The sequence below is a fragment of the Cupressus sempervirens genome, chromosome 10 (assembly GCF_028749045.1).
Source record: "Cupressus sempervirens isolate cs-2001-9-10 chromosome 10, ASM2874904v1, whole genome shotgun sequence".
Taxonomy (NCBI): Eukaryota; Viridiplantae; Streptophyta; class Pinopsida; order Cupressales; family Cupressaceae; genus Cupressus; species Cupressus sempervirens.
The window spans coordinates 115868019-115885286 of record NC_143127.1 but is presented as its reverse complement, the minus strand read 5'-3'; positions in this window follow the sequence as shown (position 1 = coordinate 115885286).

Genomic DNA, 17268 nt, shown 5'->3' with positions numbered 1-17268 from the left:
CAACCATGGTTTCTTTCATCTGCATATCTAGCTCTTGATCCACTCATTATTCCTCAAAATTCACTATTAATCATTTTACTCTTCATCTTATCAATTTGTCAAAAATTAGTTGGGCCCTAAAGTGGGTCTGGCTAAAATTAAAAAAAAATTGTTTCCAGATGACTGAATAGCAAAACTGACTCATTCACCCTCTGGTACTGATTTGAAACAAATTTGACCATTGAAAGTGAATTTGAAGCTCATTTTACATCTTTCTTCAAATTGTCAATTTTGCGTTAGGAGGTCCTTTGACTGGCCTTAAAAACTAATCCAAACCTCTAACCAGACTCTGAAAACTGGCACACTGAATCTTCGTTCTACATACTTTCACCCTGTCAGATCTCGTCTTATGAAAAATTCCTAGTAAAAAGATATTAACTATCAAATTTACCTTCTCAAAATTATCTAGAAGTAAACACGTTAGAAAGCAATAAACTGGGTTCAGATTTGGCTTTGAAAACTGGGCAAATGGACACTTGGGAAGATGAAAAATGGGGCATTGGTTCTCTACCATGAGGAGAGTATAAATTTGCAATTTAGGCTCATAATGAATAAAAAGATTCATTTGGAAAGAAATCAAAGTGGGCTACTTGGATTTCGCAGATTGGAAACATTGACAAAAAACCTATTTTGCAAATGGAATGGACCTAGAAAAGTGTGCAAATGGATTTGTCAAGATGTGAAAACTGGCACACTTAAATTATTTTTGGAGGACAACATAGTGGTACAATTCATTTGATGTCACCTACCATGAATTAGGAGATATAATGGCATGAATTGGGGTACTAAACACTCTGCATTTTCTGACACTAGTAAAAAGGTAAAAATTGCATTTGGAATCACGTTTGAAAATTGATCAAACAGATTCATCATAAGCTGAAACTTGAAATATAACAAGTTTCTGATGTCTAAAATGCAACACAAAAGGAAATTCAAAATTTGGGTCAACTGGGTCAAAGTTATAACTCATCAAACAGGGCTTCTCAAAATTTTGAACATTTTATATTAGCATGACATTGATAATTGACCAACTTTGAGGGATTCAAAACCTAGTCAAACAGACTTGAAACGACTCAAAATTTGAAACATAGGCTCTTAGGTATAGAAGTTAAACACTCCCAAATTATTGTGTCATGAAACATTACTGGGTGTGAGATATTTTGTTTCAAACATAGCCTCTTGTCATTGTTTGACACTTAGGTGAAAATGCAGATTTGAAACTATCTCAAACGAGACTTAACAAAATGGCTCGGAATGGCAATTTAACATCATGGAACACATAGACACACTAAATGAAAGGTGTTAGAAACATTAAACACCTCTTAGGGCTCAAAGATAAAACCAGGTACACATGCATTTATGGGGCTTGATTTGACTAAAAATTTCAAATGGACACTCAAAATGAGAATGCAATTTTCAGTGCCAACAAAGCTGAGTAATTCACAAAGATAGATCTAAATAGTGGGTATAATTAGATTTGAATCAGATAAGGTGGTGAGTGGAAGACTAGTTTCAAGACAAGAGAGGGAATACATGAGTGGTTAGTCATGTCTTTTGAGCTAACCAATGCACAAAGCATTTTGAAGCAACTCATGAATGAAGTAATAAATAAGTTTCTAGGTAAGTTTTCATTATTTTCCTAGATGATATTTTGATCTTTAGTAAGACATTGGAGGATTATTTTGTGCATATACAAAAGGTTTTATATAAGTTGAGGGAAGAAAAGTTGTTGACAAACCTGAAGAAGTGTGGTTTTGTGAAGGAGTTAATGTACCTGGGATTTGTAGTTTTAGCAAAAGGTCTTAAAATGGACAATAAGAAAGTGTTTCCTCAAAGCTAACTAAGTGTAGTTTCTTTTGAATGAACTCTTCATCCTCCCATGTGGTCTCTTCAACTAGTAAAGTATTCCATTGGATGAGATACTAAGTCAAGGTTTTTTTCCTCAACTTCTTCATGCATATTTGAAGAATGAACTCTGGTTCCACAATTATTCTTCCTTCTTCATCAAGTTCTTGTAGTACTATTTGAGTAGGAATATTCTACCCAGTTACCTTGTTCAAACAAGAAACATGAAAAACTAGATGTATCTTTGTTGTTGGTGGCAACTCAAGCTTGTAGGAAAGACTACCAATCTTTTGCATGATTTGGTATGGTCCATAATATCTTGGAGACAACTTATTTTTCTTTTTTTGTTGCTTCATTGATATTTGTTTATAAGCTTGCAATCTCAAGAAGACCTAGTCCCTAATTTTAAAATTTCTTTCACTACAATGTTGGTCTTCTTATTTTTTTTATTTGATTTTGTGCCATAGTTGAATTCTCCTTGAGTCCTGAAAGTACTTGTTGTTGATGAAGCAAGTGATCCTCTACTGCTTGAACTCTTGGTGAAACCTTTAATGATTATGTGATAGAAGGAGGATGATATCCATAAAGTATAAAAAATGGAGACATTTTTAATGAGCTATGAGAGAAAGTATTGTACCACCATTCTACAAGAGGTGGCTAATCTACTCATTGAGATTATTATTCTAAAGTGAAACAACATAGATATCCTTCCAAACATTTATTAACCACCTCATTTTTCCCATTTTATTGTGTATGGTATGAAGAACTACGAACCAATTGAGTACCCAAACATGAGAATAAATCTTTCCAAAAGTGATTAGTAAAGATAGGATCATGATCACTAACAATAACCTTAGGTGTACCATGTAGCTTTTAGATATTCTCCAAGAAAATGTTTTCCATTATACTTGTTGTAAAAGGATGTGGTAATGTAATAAAATATTCATATTTAATGAGGCAATAAACTACTACCATGATGACATTATGACCTTTAGATTTGTGGAGCCTTGTGATGAAGTCCATGGATACCTCTTCCCAATGTTGGCTAGGAATAGATAAAGGTTGTAAGAGACCTAGTGTCTTAATTGTTTCCCCCTTATTTCTTTGACAAACCAAACATTCAACCACAAACTATTGAACATCACCTTTTTATCCCTTCCCAAAAAAAATCTTTCTTGACCCTATGATATGTCTTCAAAAATCTCAAATGACCACCAATTAGGGACTCATGTAGTTCGTTGAGAATCTTGTGTTTAAGATTGGAATTCTTGTAGAGATACAAGTATAAGCACTCTTTATGCCAAAGAATATCCCCCTATAAATAAAACTTATCTAAACTTCTAGGGTCACTTTTTATTTGTTGTATGAGATTACTTGTTCCAACATCATTATTCAACTCTTCTTTGGCTTCCAGCACCCAATTCTCTTGTAATATTGAAAGGGCACAGAATAAGGCTTCATCTATCCTTCCTAGAAAGTGCATCAAACACAATATTTTCCTTCCCTTTCTTGTATAAAATTTCAAAATCATATCCCAACATCTTAGTGACCCAGTTTTATTGATCTTCTAATGATAGCATTTGTTCCAAAAAATATTTTAGGCTATCATGATCTATCTTAACCTTGAAGTGTCCACCCATTAAATAAGGCCTCCATTTTTTAATTGCATGAAGGATTGCTAGCATTTCCTTCTTGTAAATAGGTTTGAGTTGATTTTTACCTTTTAATTGATGACTCTCAAAAGAAATTGGTTGACCTTCTTGCATGAGAATTTCTCTTGTCCCATTTCTAGAAGCATAACATTTCACAATGAATTTCTTGGTGAAGTCTATAGTGGAAAGCACTAGAGTTGTACACATAGCCTTCTTCATGTTGAAATCTAATTGAAAAGACCATTGAAAAAGAGATTGTTAAGAAGGAGATTATTGAAAAAGATTCTTTGTTTCAGTCATTTTTTTGTGACTAATGTCAAAACTACTTTTTTTTGTTAAGACAAATGCTTATAAGATTCTAGTACTATCACTTAGTTGATTAATGAGGAGGATTTTATCAATAAGATGCAACAAAAGCACCTAGAGGAAAGGTTGAATTATGATTATGTAATGAAGTACAAGACTCTATTAAGATAGTGATGACATGATGAATTGATGATCTACTTAAGGTTACAAAATGGTTGGTGGCACTTAGAAAGTTTAGAAGAATAAGTTAAACAAATTTTGTCTGCCAAGCTTGACTGAGTGGATATTAGGTGCCAAGAAAAGTTAATTGGAGCTGAGTAAAAGGAAAATCTAGTGGACCCCAAGTAGAATAGCACCAATAAACTTTAGTTGATGCTGAGTGATTTTATAGTTGATATCGAGAAATGCAATATGTGCTAAGCATCAAAAGATTGATAATGTTGAGCTACTACATTATGATAAAGATCGATGATTTTTTTAATCTAAGCTGACAAGTTTTCTTTATTTAAACTTGTGAACTAGGAGAAAGATGAGATTAATGATTTGGTGGGACATAATTTGATGTAAATTGCTTTTAGGTGAATTCAAATGGAGTCTAGGAAAAATTTCTAGAAAAGACAAGATATGGCATAGATACATTGTATCCTACCTAATCCTTCCAAAACCCTAATTTGGACAATGGATAATGAGTGCAACAATATTCTAATTTCCTATTTATAGGAATGTTTGGTCATGAAGTAAGAGTGTTTGGTGTCATGTGTGAGAACCTAACGAGGAGAAGGAATTAAGGGTTTTGCTTCATCAAGTGACCCAAGAAAAGAGTCTGCAATGGCATGTTAAGAAAGAAGGATTAAGGAGATTAATGCTTGAAGGCTGAACAAGCTATCAGATTTGCACAGTATGAAAGCCATGCAAAATTGAGGACTAAATAGAAATCTATAATCTGCAAGTGAAATTGTATGTTGTATCATATCAAAGCTCTATTGTTACTCTCTAACAATTATATCAGTCTAGGGAAATCCTTTGGATTAAGGTTGACCTGATAGTCATTAGAAAATCCATTAGTAGAATGGCATTCCAATTGAATAGTGTAAATTCATCTAATAAGATTCACTTTTAATAGGGTGATTGAAATCCCTTAACTGGGTCACATTTAATAGTGTGTATTGTAACCTTTAATAGGGTTGGCCTTTTACAAGGCATCACTTTTGAAGAGTGAAAAGGAGTAGCATATTACTGGTGGTTTTTCTCATATTGGGTTTCCACATAAATCATTGTGTCAAGTGTGTTGATGAATGTGTTGTGTTTCATACTTTACATTTCTGTAAATTGATTTAACAGTGACATACAAGTTTTAGTAAATACACAATGGATGCATGCATGGGTATGAATGTTTTATGGGATCACTGAATTGTGAAAAGTTTTATTTATACATCTAGACCTTGGATAACTAATTCCTTCCCCTCTCATTTATTCTAACGTAATTCCAACAATTGGTGTTAGAACCATTTGCTTAAGAGGAATAGTTTTAAAGTACTAGAAGCACAAAGATCAAGATGTCTAAAAGAGAAGTACCCAAGCTCAACAAAGATGACTTTCCTGCATGGAAAAGTTTGATGAAGATACACCTTGGAGGACTTGGAGATCATGCACAATCCGCCATTATAATTAAAAATGTTGATCCAGTTGGAGCCCTAACTACTAAAGATATGAAGAAGAAAAAGGAACACAATCAGGCAATGTTGGAGATTGCCTCTTCCCTAAGCTATGCCAAAATTGATGATATCAAAGACTATGACACTACAAAGAAAATGTGTGATGCCTTGAAAACCATCTAAGAAGGAGACAAAAATGATCAAAGACCAAATTTGAGAGCCTCAGAGGTAAGTTTAAAGATATGAGAATGGAAGAAGGTGAAAATATCGCTCAATATGTTGCTAAGATAAAAGAAGTTGTTACTACAATAAGAGGAGCTACTAGTCATATAGATGATAATAATGTGTTAAGTAAAGCCTTGATAATATTTATGCTTTCTTATGCTATTAGAGCTTCTGCAATCCAAGAGTTGAGGTGTATTTTAGGAAATAATCTAACCCTTGATGGTCTAGTAGGTAGACTCACTACTTTTGAGCTATCTAACTTTGATAATTAAAAACCTAAGAGTCTTGAGTCTACTTTCAAAGCTAAGTTTTTATTGAAGGATTTTGATGAGGTGAAGCAAAAGAAGAAGAAAAGAAAGATAAGATATGTACCCAATAATAGTGATACAAATGAGGAAGATGTTGAACAATTAGAAGCAATATTGTCTAGAACATTTCATAGAGGTAAAGGAAAGTTCAAAGGTAAGTTATCCATCATTTGTTTCAATTGAAATGAAGTTGGTCATATTGCTACAAGATGTACACAGAAGAAAAACTATAGAGAAGGAAACAAGTATAAAAATAGAAGAGAAGATGATAATAGAGATTACAAAGATAGAGGCATGAAGTCATGCTACATTGCTGATGAATATTATTTTTATGAGCATGATGATGAAGTGGTATATGTTGCAATGATGGATGAATCTGATGAAGATGAGGAAACTACACTTATGACTTGTGTTAACAAAAATGATAAATGGATCATTAACAGTGGATGCTCACATCACATGACTGAAGAAAAAAGTAACTTCATTACCTTAACTTGTTATGATGGAAATAGTGTAAGATTTGGTAATGATGCACCATGCTTGATAAAAAGAAAAGGCTCTATCAAACTCACAGATAAGATTTCATGTGACAATGCTTACTATGTTGAAGGGCTAAATTATAACATGTTAAGTGTATCACAATTGAATAATCTGGGATGAAAGGTTGAATTTGGAAAGAAAACTACCAAGATATATGACACAAATGGGAAATTGATTGGAAAAGGTAAACAAAATAGAAGTAATCAGTTCTATCTGGATATAGAGGACACTACTTGTTTTGTTGCAAAATTTGATGATGTATGGCTTTGGCACAAGAGATTATGTCATGTTAATTTTGATAAATTGGTTAGTATCAATAACATGAAGAAAGTTGGAGGATTTCCTAAGTTGAAGAAACTTGATAATATAATGTATAAAGAATGTCAGCTAGACAAAACTTCAAAGTCAAGCTTTAAGAGTAAAGCATATACCTCTAAAGAAATACTAGAGATTTCTCATACTGACTTCTTTGGACCAATTGAAGTACAAAACTATAGAGGAGATAAGTACACAATGTTATTCATTGATGATTACTCTAGAATGATGATATTCATGTTTTTGAAATAGAAATCTAATGCTTTTCAAATTTTTAAGTGGTACTTGGCAAAAATTGAGAAATAGATAGGTAAGAGTCTAAAATGCTTGAGATTAGATAGAGAAGGAGAATTCACCTCAAATGAGTTTGAGATGTTCTGTAATGATAGAGGAATCAAAAGACAAACATCTACCCTTAGGACCCCTCCACAAAATGGAAAAGATGAAAGGAGAAATGGGTCTACAATGGACTATTCCAAAACACTTATGATGGAGAAGAATGTTACTTTGAAATACTTGAAAGAATCTGTAAGTAACGCTATATATACCTTAAATCATGTGCAAGTTAGGAAAGAAACTCATTCAACACCTTTTGAATTTTGGTATGGATATCCACCCAATGTAAAATACTTTAAGATATTTGGAAGTAAGTTTTATATTCTTAAAGATGTTAGGAATGGAAATTTTTATGCAAAAAGTGAAGAAGGTATATTCCTTGGATACTCCACAAGAAGCAAAGCTTATAAGTGTTTAAATACTAAAAAAATTGTGGAAAGTGAAAATGTGAATTTTCATGAATTTACAGAAGTACATGAGGAAGAGCCTATGAAAGAACCAGAAGAATACAAATCATTCATATAATTTTATGAAGGAATGCATACTGAAGAAGATGTTGCAAATCAAGTTACATATGAACAAGTATTAGTGACTACTAATTCACATCCTATGAATGTCAAGTTGCATTTAGGAACCGAGCTACATTCAGATGCTAAGTTACAAAATGAAGAAGATGTACATTCTGATTCTAAGATTAGTACACATGAAAGAGATGCTGATATACCTAACAAAGATGTACATAGTAACTCTAAAGAATAGTAACTCTGAAGTTGAGAGACAAAGTATTGAAACAAGAGCTAAGTCAAGGTTGTCAAAATGTGTCAAAAGACATCATCCTACTGATCAAATCATTGGATGAAAAGATGCTACTTCAATGACAAGAAATAGATTAAGAAGTGAATCACGTTTGTTAGGCATGAAGGAGCACAAAATAGTAAAAGATGCATTAGAAGATGACGATTGGTAGAAGGCCATTGAAGATGAGATTCAACGAATAAAGAAGAACAAAACATGGAGTCTAGTTCCTAGACAAAAAGACAAAAATTTGATTGGTACCACGTGGGTATTCAAAAAAAAGTAAGATGAGAATGGTGAAGTCACAAGAAATAAAGCAAGACTAGTTTGTAAGTGATATGTAGAAGAAGAATGAATTGACTATGGAGAGACATTTTCTCCTATTGCAAGAATGGAAGGAATAAGAACTCTACTTTCTTATGATGCATACAAAGGTTTCACAGTTTATCAAATGGATGTTAAATTTGCATTTCTAAATGGCATACTAGAAGAAGTCTACATAGAATAGCCAGAAGGATTTGTTGATGATAATAATAAGAACATGGTATGCAGACTGCACAAAGCTCTATATGGATTGAAGCAAGCACCAAGAGCATGGTATGAGAGACTTCATACTTACCTTGTGAAGATTGGATTTGAAAGGACTAATGATAACAATAATATGTACATAAAGATAGAAAGAGATAAAGATATTTTTCTATCTAAAATATTTGGTGATGATATCATATTTGGAGGACAAGATGCTCTATGTAAGGACTTTGAAAATCAGATCAAGCGGGAGTTTGAAATGTCTATGTTTGGAGAAATCAATTTTTTTGTTGGATTGCAAGTATATTAGATGAATTATGGTATATAAATCACTTAGTCAAAGTATGTCAAAGAGATATTGAAGACATTTAGACTAGAGGATTCTAAACCAGTAAGTACACCTATGGCAACAGGACACAAGTTGTCAAAGAATGATGATTTAGTTGAGGTGAATCAAACATTGTATAGGTCTATGATTGACAAATTGCAATATGTAGTAAATTGTAGACCTAATACTGCATTATCTATAGGGATACTTTTAAGATTCTCTACTATTCCCAGGGAGAATCACTTAATGGCTATGAAGAGGATAATGAGATACATGAAAGGAATAGAAGAGTTTGGTCTATACTATAAGAAGAATGAAAGGTTTGACTTTAGAGCCTACACTGATGCTGACTAGACTGGAAACATTGATGACAGAAAGAGCACTTGTGGAGGAGAATTTTTTTTAGGCAAGAGACTAGTTACATGAACAAGCAAGAAATAGAGTTGTACTTCACAATCTATTGCTGAAGTAGAATATGTTGTTTCTGCTATAAACTGCAAAAACATTGTATGGATCAAACAACTAATCAAAGGAATGAAGGAAGAAATCACAAAACTAGTGATACTTTATTGTAATAATACAAGTGCTATCAATATATCAAAGAATCTAGTGATGCACACAAAGACAAAGAACATTGCAATCAAGTATCATTATGTAAGAGAATTGGTTCAAGACAAAGAAGTGAAGATGGAATATGTTAACTCAAAGAAGAAAATTGTTGATATCCTCACATAACCATTACCTAATGATGCTCATGAGCATCTAAGAGGTAAACTTGGGGTGATACCCCTATCAAAGGCTATTTAAGAAATAGAAGGAATGCCCTGCATCAAACAAGTTGATGTTCATATAATAAAAATTGATGTAGTGGATCTTACTTTAGGAACTACCTAAAGTAATCATAGAGCTGAAAATTTAAAATAGTGATAAGTAAGGTGATAGAGGGAGAAACTAAAGAAACTATAAATGCTTATATTTGCATTCTTTGAGATGATTTTTTTTTTGGTATAGGTCTTTGGTATTTTTTAAAAAAAATTTCTCTCTTCAAAAGTGCATCGAGTAAACTTTTTAACGTGACCGGTAGCGCTGGTGTGACACGCCCATCGGTACCATGGGGATGGGGGAGACTAGAACCCATGACCCACCCCCTACAATAGGGAAGATTTTGCCAATTGAGCTAGGGCCCCTACCCCAGTCTTTGGTATTATTGTCAAAGAGGGAGAAAGTACATTAAATTGACCATCATTAGAAGAATTGTTTTACTGATCAAGTGTAATAGATAAGTGGGAGAAAGTCTTAAATTGATTTGTTGATCAAAGAGGGAGAAAGATATCAAGAATTGAGTCAAAAAAAAGAGGGATACATTGATCAAAGAGCCAAAAAGATCACATCAGAGGGTGATACTCTACTGATCAATCTAGTATAAAAGGTAGAGGGAGAAATCCTAATCTACCTAGTAAGAGGGAGACCTAAGAAGGAACTCAGAGGGATTTTTTAAGAAAGAGATTTGTAACCTAATTAGAAGATGGACGTTTTTGATATAGGGAGGAATACAAGTTGTATCTTTGGAATTTATTTACTATTTTAACCTAGTCAGATTGGTTGAATAAGATGTTCATCATTTGATTGACTTGGTTGATCAATTTGGTTTGCCACCAATGTTGAAAAGGGAGATTGTTGAAATCTGATTGAAAAGATCATTGAAAATGAGATTATCAAGAAGGAGATTGTTGGAGAAGATTCTATGTTTCAATCATTATTTTGTCACTAATGTCAAACCTACTATTTTTTGGTAAGACAATTACTTATAAGATTCAAGTACTCTCACTTAGTTGATTGATGAGGAGGATTTAATCAAAAAGATGTAACAAAAGTACCTAGAGGAAAGGTTGAGTTATGATTATGCAATGAAGTACAAGAATCAGTCAAGATAGTGATGACATGATGAATTGATGATCTACTTAAGGTTACAAAATGGCTGGCTACACTTAGAAAATTTAGAAGAATAGGTTAAACAAAGTTTGTCTACCAAGCTTGATCAAGTGGATAGTAGGTGCCAAGAAAATTTAGTGCAAGCTGAGCAGAAAGTCAGTTGGAGCTAAGTAAAAGAAACATCTAGTGGTTGCCGAGAAAAATAGTTGATGCTAAGTAAAGTTTAGTTGATGTTGAGCACAAGTAAAATTTAGTTGATGGCAAGTGATTTTACAGTTGATACTAAGCAACATAGTATGTCCTGAGCATCAAAAGATTGATAATGTCGAGCTATTGCATTATAATAAAGATCAAAGATTCACTGAATCTAAGCTTACAAGTTTATTTTCTTCAAATTGTGAACCAAGAGGAAGATTAGATTGATGATCTGGTGGCACAAAATTTGATGTTACCAACCATTTACATAATTCAAGTGGATTATAGGAGAAGTTTCTAGAAAAGACAAGATATGGGGTAGATATATTGTATCCTATCTAATCCATCCAAAACCCTAATTTGGATGATGGATAATGAGAAAAAAAATTCTAATTTCCTATTTATATGAATATTTGGTCATGAAGAAATAGTGGTTGCTATCATGTGAGAGAACCTAAGGAGGAGAAGGAATTAAGGGTTTTGCTTCATCAAGTGACCCAAGAGATGAGTCTACAATGGAATGTTAAACAAGAAGACTTAAGGAGATGAATTATTGAAGGGTGAACAAGTTATTAGAGTTTCAAAGTATGAAAACCAATAAAAATTGAGGACTAAATAGAGATATGTAATCTACAAGTGAAGTAGTAAGTTGTATCAAATAAAAGGTTTACTTTACTCTCTAACAATTGTATTGGTCTAGGGTAAATCCAAAATTGCCTAAAGTCCTCAAATAAGGCTCACTTTGAATAGGGTGATTGAAATCCCATAACTAGGTTACATTTAACAGTGTGTATTGTAACCTTTAATAGGGTTGGGCTTTCACAAGGCATTACTTCAGAAGAGTGAAAAGGAGTAGCATGTCACTAGTGGTCTTTCCCATAGTGGGTTTCCATTTGAATCATTATGTCAAGTGTGTTGATGAATGTGTTGTGTCTCATACTTTACATTTTTGCAAATTGATTTGATAGTAACATACAAGTTTTAGTAAATACATAATGGATGCATGCATGGGTATGAATGTTTTATGGGTTCACTAAATTGTGAAAAGTTTTACTTATACATCTAGACCTTGGATAGTTGATTCAATCCCTCTCTTAGTTATTCTAAAGTAATTCCAACACATCAATTGCTCAAATGATACATTAGCATATTCATTCCAATGAAAAGAATCCTTTTTCAATAGAAATGTAAGGTGTGCTACTATATGGCCATAATTATCATAAATCTTCTATAGTATCTTTTCAATCCCAAGAAACCCCTCAACTTCTTAATAGTTTTTGGAATAGGCCATTCCATGATAGCCTTTATTTTGTTAGTGTCCACCTTTACTTCTTCATGTGAAACTATTTGTCTGAAATACTCCACCTCCTTAAGACCAAAAGAACACTTGGATGGCTTAGCGTAGAGTTGACAATCTTTGAGTACTTTTAATGCTTGATCTACATGCTACAATTTTTTTTTTGAAGTCTTGCTATAAATTATTATATCATTAAAAAACACTAACACAAACTTTCTACAGAACTTCTTTAAAATGGAATTCATCAAACTTTGGAATTTAGATGGTCCATTGGTAAGACTGAATGGCATCACCAAAAATTCATAATGACCTTCATTAGTTTGAAATGTTGTCTTACAAATATCTTCCTCCTTAATCCAAATTTGGTGATAACTTGATCTAAGATCTAACTTGGTAAAATACATAGCTCCATTTAATTCATCTAGAAGATCATCAATGACTAGAATAGGAAATTTATCTTTAATGGTGTACTTATTGAGTACTCTATAATCTTGACACATGTGCCAAATTTCATCCTTCTTATGCACCAACACAATAGGTCAGGCATTAGAACTTTGGCTATGCTTGATAATTCCTGCCTTTAGCATTTTCGCAACATTTTTTTCTATCTCACTTTTTTGTATGTGTGGGTACATATAAGGCCTAATGTTTGGTGGTTAACTCCGTGGAACTAGTTGTATGGCATGTTAATGATCCCTCTTAGGAGGAAGTCCTTTAGGCATATCTCCAAGAATCACTGAGTGATGATCAATTATTGCTTGCAAATCTAGATGAGTAGGAGCATTACATTAAGAGACTTCTAATAAACATAGTTGGGCCACAAATCCATCTACACCTTTCTTAAGAAATTGTTTTCATTTGGTTAGAGCTTACCATCTGTGGGTATTTTGCCTTCAATACCCTTAGCTCTACTACCTTTCCTTGTGATTGAAATTAGATGAATAGTTCTTTGAATTTCATCTCAATTGTTCCCAATGTAGTAAGTCATTATACTCCCAAAATAATATTTGTGCCACCCATGAATATCCCATACGTTGGGGTATCAATTTGATAATCTCCCATGGATAATTTGATACTATGACACTTACCTAAACAACTAACTATGTCCCCATCTATAATCAAAACTTAAAACTCTGGAACTAGATATATAAAATAATTTAGAAGAATTTCCAACTTTTTGTTGATGAAACTGCGAGTACTACATGAGTCGATCAACACTATTACTTTCTACTTCTTTAAGAAACCCACTACCTTGAGAGTTTGTGGTGCACTAAAACCTATGATTGGTTAAGAATCATGTGATTCCTCACCTAACTCCCTATCCTCCTTTGATATGGCTTATCCTCTTCTTCCTAACTTGGACCTTCAATATAGAACAATTTCTTTTAACTACATTTATGTTCTTGACTATATTTGCTATCACAATTGAAACACAACCCTTTTTCTCTTTTCTCCTCAATTTGTTGTGTAGTCAACCTAGTAGGTTCAAGAAGCTAAGGTGTTGAATATCCTTTGTCTCTTTTCACATTAGCCACCTACTTTCTAGAAATCAAAAACTTCTCCTCTACCCTGTGTGCCAATATAAAAGATTCATTTACTAAACTGGGAAAAATTATGCATACCTCATGTTGAATGTGATCCTTGAGACCACTAAAGAATAAATCATTCAAGTTCTCTTCTATAATTGTATCCACTCTTAAGGATAGATTTTGGAATTGTGGAATGTAATCCTTAATTGATCCTATTTTTTGAAGCTTAATAAGTTGGCTAAAGAAGTTTTATGTCACACTATTCCTATGTTGTGCTTGGAGTTCTTTTGTAAAAATTGACCATGATATGGTGAGACCCTTTTCCCTCCTATGAGTACAAATCCAATGATACCAAATGAATTGATGTGGTTCCAAATATAAAGAAGCCATCGCAACCTTTTCTCCATATGTGATTTGATATATTTTTAAAAATTCTCCATTTGATTTATCCATGTTAGAGGATCCTTGCCATCAAATTTGTACATATCCACCTTTGGAAAAAAATTTCTAGATCCTATAAGATTAATAAAATTTGTGTCATTATTAATCAACTTGAAGGTTTCACCTTAATTACTTTAGAGCTCCTTCCTTGTTTCATTCGTAGAAGTGCTTAACATACTTCATAGTTCGTATATCTAATATATCTTCTTGTAGGTCACACATATCCTTCTTAACCTCTTCCTTGAACTTACTAAGTTCCTCATTGGGCTTACTATCCTTTGTTGCTTCCAGATCTTGATTAGAGGATTACTTGATTGTCGTAGAATTATTTTTGCCTCTTGTTCAAGGCTTTGTCATGATGGAAACCAATGCTTTTCAAATAAATTACACAAATGAAACATAAATTCATTGATTTATTTATTTTTTACTATAACTTACTTGGGCCAAGAAATCCTTACTTAGAAAAATCTCAATTTTTTTTAGCAAATCTACTACCTTGAGAGAGAATTTTATTAAATTTACAATATCTTTCTTATTTTTGTATTTCAATTTCTCTAAGCTTTTAATTTAGGCTCCCCTACTATTTATTGGAAAACCGAATACAAGTTATACTCCAATTCTGCAAGATGTGAGAGATATGAAGATCTCAAAAAATTGTGTAGAAATAGTAATTCTACAATAATTTCCTCAAATTTAATCCAATTCCTATAAATTTTGGATTATATATTCTTTAATATTTTCTTCAAAAACCCTTTAAAAATCTTTGAAAAATTTGCTAAAATCTAAAAGTTATGCTCTTCCCAAAATAGCCCCAATGTTGAGAAAAAAGCTTGCCTCTATGGTGCCAAGTTCATGCTCTGATACCACTTGTGATCAAATAACTTGCACAATAGAATAAATAATATGAAATTTCATTTAAATACTTGATAATAACTAAGATGAATATGCCACTTTGAGTGGGCAACCTTCTCCAATGAGAAAAAACTTGACAATCTCATGATGAAATGATACTCACAACCTCCTATACATACCTAATTATTCTTAGGTTGAATAGACACAACCCTACATAATGCCTAGGCCAACCTACCTACCCAAATTATAATATAATAATGATAACATGAATTAATTAAGGATTAAGATAGAAAAAAGTTGACTTTCATAACCCTATATACAATAATATTAAGGGCATAACACAAGTTAAGGTTTCCAAAAAGTGGTTATAATAACCAATCAGATCAACAATTCGACAGTCACGGTATTCCAAAGTTGGACTACATAAGATTTATAAATTGAATGTTAAAAGTGTCTTTGGCCAACTCTATATGTATTGTTAGGGTCTGTTGGCCCTAGGTATTAATTTTGACTGTCTAGAACCTTCCCAGGGGGCACAACATAGCCTATTTAATAAAGACACCAACATTGTCTAGGATAGCTCCAGGTGATGGTTCACATCTTTGTCTTCTAGGCTTATTGTAATCAAGGTGCCCATGTTGGTTAGCATATTGTAATTTTTGGATTTTGTAATTCCACATTTATGGTGTTAATAACAAGCCATATTTTGTTCTCACTTTTGTTGTTATTTTCTTGTTTCTATTATGTGTTTATGGTATTAAGAAGAGCATCCTTCATCAAGTCATATCAAAGATGGAGTTCTTGAGTATATGGATGGATCACTGAGTGTGAGGCAATTCATAACAGGATAGTGGTTTGGGCTAAGCATGTATACAAATTGTTGATTGTGAGGTAGTTTGCACTATGGTTTTAGTGTAAGCATCAAAATTCATTCATGAAGAGAGCATGGTGGAAGAATCACAAGTGTTAAACCTATAGATTTTAGAACACTCTAGAGAAAAATGCAAGTATTACAAGAACACATGTGCAAATTAGGAATGAATCTTCCCATAAGAGATGATGAAAGTGAGGATGAAAGAGAAGAAGAAGGAAATGTTGACCAAGCTATAGTAGAGGAATTTTTTAATCCAAAGGAAGCAAATAATTTTAAGGTCATCTCTAGTATTGGAAAAAGACCTAAGTTTGATGTTCTCACATTTTTGGGAAATCTCAACCTAGAAGAATTAATCAAATAGATCAATGAATTAGAAGAGTACTTTGAATATGAAGATATTGTAGATTTGTATAGGGTCAAGTTTGCGAAGGCCAAACTAAAGGGCCATGGAAAGATCTAGTTGTAGGAGATCTAGTTGGATTGAAATAAGAGACAAAGGGAGAAAATTGCCAAAAGGGATTAGATAGTAGCTAAAATAAAGTGACAATTCATTCCCATGGATTATGAGCTTGATTTATTGAGGAAAGTGCAATGGTTGAAGCAAGTGGGAAAATGTATTCAAGAGTATACTAAAGAGTTCTACTAAGTTCTCATTAGAATCAGCCATGCAGAAGTTGATCGGGAGAATTTGTCCCTTTATCTTAATGGGTTAAGGCCAAGCATTCAGGAGGAGTTGAGTCCTTTTAGAGTGACTAGTATTGAGGAGGTGTGCTAGTTTTACCTAAGAGTAGTGGAATATCTGGCTGATGGTCTTATGGAGGCTGAAATGATGATTAGTAGAATAGGGATGAGGCTAGAAGTAGTAGTTAGAACTAGAGGGGAAATAATTTCACTCATTTCCATGATCAAAATAATAGAGGTTAAAGAAGGAGCTTGTTTTGCACAAGGTGTAGATGTGAAGATAAGTGTTGTGATGTGATCATTGATGGTGGAAGTGCTAACAATCTTGTGTTAGAAATGATGGTCATAAATTTGAAGCTAAAAAGATAGAGACACCTGCATCCATACCATATTTCTTGGGTGAAAGATGACCAGAAGGTCATGGTTAGAGAGTAATGCTTAGTGAAGTTCAATAGTGGAAGCTACCTAGATGAGGTGCTCTATGATATCATACTGGTGGAAACATGTCATATATTGTTGGGTAGGCTATGGCAGTTTAATAGACATGTTGTACATGATGGGTGAGAAAATACCTACACTCTGACCAAGGATGTAG